We start from the raw sequence: 6,683 nt of genomic DNA on the forward strand, positions 1-6,683 counted from the left end.
TTACGGTGTTTTTCGTGTTTCCCGGTTTTAAATCATTAAGTTAGCATATCATATAGATATAGAACATGTGTTTAGTTAATTTTAAAAGTCAAGTTAGAAGGATTAACTTTTGTTTGCGAACAAGTTTAGAATTAACTAAACTATGTTCTAGTGATTACGAGTTTAAACCTTCGAATAAGATAGTTTTATATATATGAATCGAATGATGTTATGAACATCATTACTACCTCAAGTTTAGTAGGTAAACCTACTGGAAGTGACAAGAAATGATCTAGCTTCAAAGGATCTTGGATGGCTTGAAAGTTCTTGAAGTAGGATCATGACACAAAAACAAGTTCAAGTAAGATTTTTACTCGAATTAAGATAGTTTATAGTTATAGAAATTGAATCAAAGTTTGAATATGAATATTACCTTGAATAAGAAAGATAACCTACTGTATATAACAAAGGTTTCTTGATCTTAGATGATTACTTGGAATGGATTAGAAAGCTTGGAAGTAAATTAGTAAACTTGAAGGGATTTTTGAAGTGTTCTTGAAGTGTTCTTCCTATGATGATTATAGCTTGATTCTTGAAGTGATTTTTGATGAAGATGATGATTAACTACTGGAAAAATACATTCATAATAGTGTGTGTGTGTTGAGAGAGAATTAGAAAGAGAATTGGAAGTGAAATGGAGTGAATGATGAGTGGTAATTGGTGAGTGGTGAGTGGGGTTAAAAGGAGTTCTAGTTAGTTGACTAGCTCATGGTAGAAGTTAAAATTGATTATTCATACATGACATAATCAAGAGTGGAATCCCATGCTAGTTCCTATTGGTATATACCCATAGTAAGTACGTTTTGAAGCTGTGTATAATACGGGTAAGAATACGACTAGAATTCTTGATGAAAGAAAAGAATGGGAAAGTAACTGTAACCATTTTCGTTAAGTATGAGTGTTTTAATATATGTCTTGAAGTCTTCCAAAAGTATTTTAATACATCTAAATACACTACATGTATATACATTTTAACTGAGTCGTTAAGTCATCGTTAGTCGTTACATGTAAGTGTTGTTTTGAAACCTTTAAGTTAACGATCTCAATTAATGTTGTTAACCCATTGTTTATTATATCTAATGAGATGTTAAATTATTATATTATCATGATATTATGATATATTAATATATCTTAATATGATATATATACATTTAAATGTCGTTACAACGATAATCGTTACATATATGTCTCGTTTCGAAATCCTTAAGTTAGTAGTCTTGTTTATATGTATATAACTCATTGTTAATATACTTATGGAGATACTTACTTATCATAATCTCATGTTAACCATATGTATATCCATATATATATATCGTCATGTCGTTTTTACAAGTTTTAACGTTCGTGAATCGCCGGTCAACTTGGGTGGTCAATTGTCTATATGAAACATATTTCAATTAATCAAGTCTTAACAAGTTTGATTGCTTAACACGTTGGAAACAATTAATCATGTAAATATCAATCTCAATTAATATATATAAACATGGAAAAGTTCGGGTCACTACAGTACCTACCCGTTAAATAAATTTCGTCCCGAAATTTTAAGCTGTTGAAGGTGTTGACGAATCTTCTGGAAATAGATGCGGGTATTTCTTCTTCATCTGATCTTCACGCTCCCAGGTGAACTCGGGTCCTCTACGAGCATTCCATCGAACCTTAACAATTGGTATCTTGTTTTGCTTAAGTCTTTTAACCTCACGATCCATTATTTTGACGGGTTCTTCGATGAATTGGAGTTTTTCGTTGATTTGGATTTCATCTAACGGAATAGTGAGATCTTCTTTAGCAAAACATTTCTTCAAATTCGAGACGTGGAAAGTGTTATGTACAGCCGCGAGTTGTTGAGGTAACTCAAGTCGGTAAGCTACTGGTCCGACACGATCAATAATCTTGAATGGTCCAATATACCTTGGATTTAATTTCCCTCGTTTACCAAATCGAACAACGCCTTTCCAAGGTGCAACTTTAAGCATAACCATCTCTCCAATTTCAAATTCTATATCTTTTCTTTTAATGTCAGCGTAGCTCTTTTGTCGACTTTGGGCGGTTTTCAACCGTTGTTGAATTTGGATGATCTTCTCGGTAGTTTCTTGTATAATCTCCGGACCCGTAATTTGTCTATCCCCCACTTCACTCCAATAAATCGGAGACCTGCACTTTCTACCATAAAGTGCTTCAAACGGCGCCATCTCAATGCTTGAATGGTAGCTGTTGTTGTAGGAAAATTCTGCTAACGGTAGATGTCGATCCCAACTGTTTCCGAAATCAATAACACATGCTCGTAGCATGTCTTCAAGCGTTTGTATCGTACTTTCGCTCTGCCCAATCAGTTTGTGGATGATAGGCAGTATTCATGTCTAGACGAGTTCCTAATGCTTGCTGTAATGTCTGCCAGAATCTTGAAATAAATCTACCATCCCTATCAGAGATAATAGAGATTGGTATTCCATGTCTGGAGACGACTTCCTTCAAATACAGTCGTGCTAACTTCTCCATCTTGTCATCTTCTCTTATTGGCAGGAAGTGTGCTGATTTGGTGAGACGATCAACTATTACCCAAATAGTATCAAAACCACTTGCAGTCCTTGGCAATTTAGTGATGAAATCCATGGTAATGTTTTCCCATTTCCATTCCGGGAATTCGGGTTGTTGAAGTAGACCTGATGGTTTCTGATGCTCAGCTTTGACCTTAGAACACGTCAAACATTCTCCTACATATTTAGCAACATCGGCTTTCATACCTGGCCACCAAAAATGTTTCTTGAGATCCTTGTACATCTTCCCCGTTCCAGGATGTATTGAGTATCTGGTTTTATGAGCTTCTCTAAGTACCATTTCTCTCATATCTCCAAATTTTGGTACCCAAATCCTTTCAGCCCTATACCGGGTTCCGTCTTCTCGAATATTAAGATGCTTCTCCGATCCCTTGGGTATTTCATCCTTTAAATTTCCCTCTTTTAAAACTCCTTGTTGCGCCTCCTTTATTTGAGTAGTAAGGTTATTATGAATCATTATATTCATAGATTTTACTCGAATGGGTTCTCTGTCCTTCCTGCTCAAGGCATCGGCTACCACATTTGCCTTTCCCGGGTGGTAACGAATCTCAAAGTCGTAATCATTCAACAATTCAATCCACCTACGCTGCCTCATATTCAGTTGTTTCTGATTAAATATGTGTTGAAGACTTTTGTGGTCGGTATATATAATACTTTTGACCCCATATAAGTAGTGCCTCCAAGTCTTTAATGCAAAAACAACCGCGCCTAATTCCAAATCATGCGTCGTATAATTTTGTTCGTGAATCTTCAATTGTCTAGACGCATAAGCAATCACCTTCGTTCGTTGCATTAATACACAACCGAGACCTTGCTTTGATGCGTCACAATAAATCACAAAATCATCATTCCCTTTAGGCAATGACAATATAGGTGCCGTAGTTAGCTTTTTCTTCAATAACTGAAACACTTTCTCTTGTTCATCATTCCATTCAAATTTCTTCCCTTTATGCGTTAATGCAGTTAAGGGTTTTGCTATTCTGGAAAAGTCTTGGATGAACCTTCTGTAGTAACCAGCTAGTCCTAAAAACTGGCGTATGTGTTTCGGAGTTTTCGGGGTTTCCCACTTTTCAACAGTTTCTATCTTTGCCGGATCCACCTTAATACCCTCTTTGTTCACTATGTGACCGAGGAATTGAACTTCTTCCAACCAAAATGCACACTTTGAAAACTTAGCGTACAATTCTTCCTTCCTCAATACTTCTAACACCTTTCTTAAATGTTCACCGTGTTCTTGGTCATTCTTTGAGTAAATAAGTATGTCATCAATGAAAACAACGACAAATTTGTCAAGGTATGGTCCACACACTCGGTTCATAGGGTCCATGAACATAGCTGGTGCATTAGTTAAACCAAATGGCATGACCATAAACTCATAATGACCGTAACGTGTTCTGAAAGCAGTCTTTGGAATATCATCTTCTTTCACCCGCATTTGATGATACCCGGAACGTAAGTCAATCTTTGAATAAACAGACGAGCCTTGTAGTTGATCAAATAAGTCGTCGATTCTCGGTAGTGGGTAGCGGTTCTTGATGGTAAGTTTGTTCAACTCTCGGTAGTCGATACACAACCTGAATGTACCATCTTTCTTCTTGACAAACAAAACAGGAGCTCCCCACGGTGATGTGCTTGGTCGAATGAAACCACGCTCTAAAAGTTCTTGTAATTGGATTTGCAGTTCTTTCATCTCGCTGGGTGCGAGTCTGTAAGGAGCACGAGCTATTGGTGCAGCTCCTGGTACAAGATCAATTTGAAATTCAACGGATCGATGTGGGGGTAATCCCATTAATTCTTTCGGAAATACATCGGGAAATTCTTTTGCAATGGGAACATCATTGATGCTCTTTTCTTCAGTTTGTACTTTCTCGACGTGTGCTAGAACAGCATAGCAACCTTTTCTTATTAGTTTTTGTGCCTTCAAATTACTAATAAGATGTAGCTTCGTGTTGCCCTTTTCTCCGTACACCATTAAGGGTTTTCCTTTTTCGCGTATAATGCGAATTGCATTTTTGTAACAAACGATCTCTGCTTTCACTTCTTTCAACCAGTCCATACCGATTATCACATCAAAACTCCCTAACTCTACTGGTATCAAATCAATCTTAAATGTTTCGCTAACCAGTTTAATTTCTCGATTCCGACATATATTATCTGCTGAAATTAATTTACCATTTGCTAATTCGAGTAAAAATTTACTATCCAAAGGCGTCAATGGACAACTTAATTTAGCACAAAAATCTCTACTCATATAGCTTCTATCTGCACCCAAATCAAATAAAACGTAAGCAGATTTATTGTCAATAAGAAACGTACCCGTAACAAGCTCCGGGTCTTCCTGTGCCTCTGCCGCATTAATATTGAAAACTCTTCCGCGGCCTTGTCCATTCGTGTTCTCCTGGTTCGGACAATTTCTAATAATGTGGCCCGGTTTTCCACATTTATAACAAACTACATTGGCATAACTTGCTCCGACACTACTTGCTCCGCATTACTCGTTCCGACACCATTTGTTCCTTTCGTTCTATTAACCCCTGGTCCGTAGACCTCACACTTCGCCGCGCTATGACCATTTCTTTTACACTTGTTGCAAAATTTGGTGCAGAACCCCGAGTGATACTTTTCACACCTTTGGCATAGCTGCTTCTGATTGTTGTTGTTGTTGCGGTTATTATTGTTGTTGGGATGATTGTTGTAGTTGTTGTTGTTGTTGTTGTTGTTGTTGTTGTTGTTGTTGTTGTTGTTGTTGGGCCGTTTGTTGTAGTTGCGATTGATGTTGCGATTGTTGGGATAAATGTTGCGATTATTGTTGTAATTGCTGTTGTTGTTGTATTGGTGATTCTTATCACTGTTTTCCTCCCACTTTCTTTTGACTTGCTTCACATTGGCCTCTTCAGCAGTCTGTTCTTTAATTCTTTCTTCAATATGGTTCACTAGTTTGTGAGCCATTCTACATGCCTGTTGTATGGAGGCGGGCTCATGTGAACTTATATCTTCTTGGATTCTTTCCGGTAATCCTTTCACAAACGCGTCGATCTTCTCTTCCTCATCTTCGAATGCTCCCGAACACAATAGGCACAATTCTGTGAATCGTCTTTCGTACGTGGTAATATCAAATCCTTGGGTTTGTAACCCTCTAAGTTCTGTCTTGAGCTTATTAACCTCGGTTCTGGGACGGTACTTCTCGTTCATCAAGTGCTTGAATGCTGACCACGGTAGTGCGTACGCATCGTCTTGTCCCACTTGCTCTAGATAGGTATTCCACCATGTTAACGCAGAACCTGTGAAGGTATGCGTAGCGTACTTTACTTTGTCCTCTTCAGTACACTTACTTATGGCAAACACCGATTTGACCTTCTCGGTCCACCGTTTCAATCCGATCGGTCCTTCGGTTCCATCAAATTCCAAAGGTTTGCAGGCAGTGAATTCTTTGTAGGTGCATCCTACACGATTTCCTGTACTGCTAGATCCAAGGTTATTGTTGGTATGTAGCGCAGCCTGTACTGCGGCTATGTTTGAAGCTAGAAAAGTACGGAATTCCTCTTCATTCATATTCACGGTGTGTCGAGTAGTCGGTGCCATTTCCTTCAAAATAGTCAAATGGAACAAGTTAATCATACAGAATATTAAGAGTAGTTAATAGTATTTCGTAGCATAATATGAACTCATTTATAAAAGCTTTTTCTTCATATTAGCGTTTTATAAGTTTAAATTCGGGTAGTACCTACCCGTTAAGTTCATACTTAGTAGCTAGTATACAATTCAACTACTACAATTCTATATGAAAAACTGATTATAATAATATTTCGCCTTCAAACTTTTACACAATATTTTACAAACTTACAATACCGCTTATTTTACATATAGCATGAAATATAGCACACAATAAATTTGATACAAGATGGTTGTGAAGATAATTCTAGCTAGTACACAAGTCATTCAGTAAAGGCAATAAAGACACGTAATTTATACGTACAGAAACAAGTCATGCATTCTGGTTTTACTAGGATTACTTCCCATCCTTGATCTTGTGGAACATAACCGTTATGGCCGTTGATAAGACAGCGTGTTGTAACGTCGTCAAAGGGA

The sequence above is a fragment of the Rutidosis leptorrhynchoides genome, chromosome 7 (assembly GCF_046630445.1).
Source record: "Rutidosis leptorrhynchoides isolate AG116_Rl617_1_P2 chromosome 7, CSIRO_AGI_Rlap_v1, whole genome shotgun sequence".
NCBI lineage: Eukaryota > Viridiplantae > Streptophyta > Magnoliopsida > Asterales > Asteraceae > Rutidosis > Rutidosis leptorrhynchoides.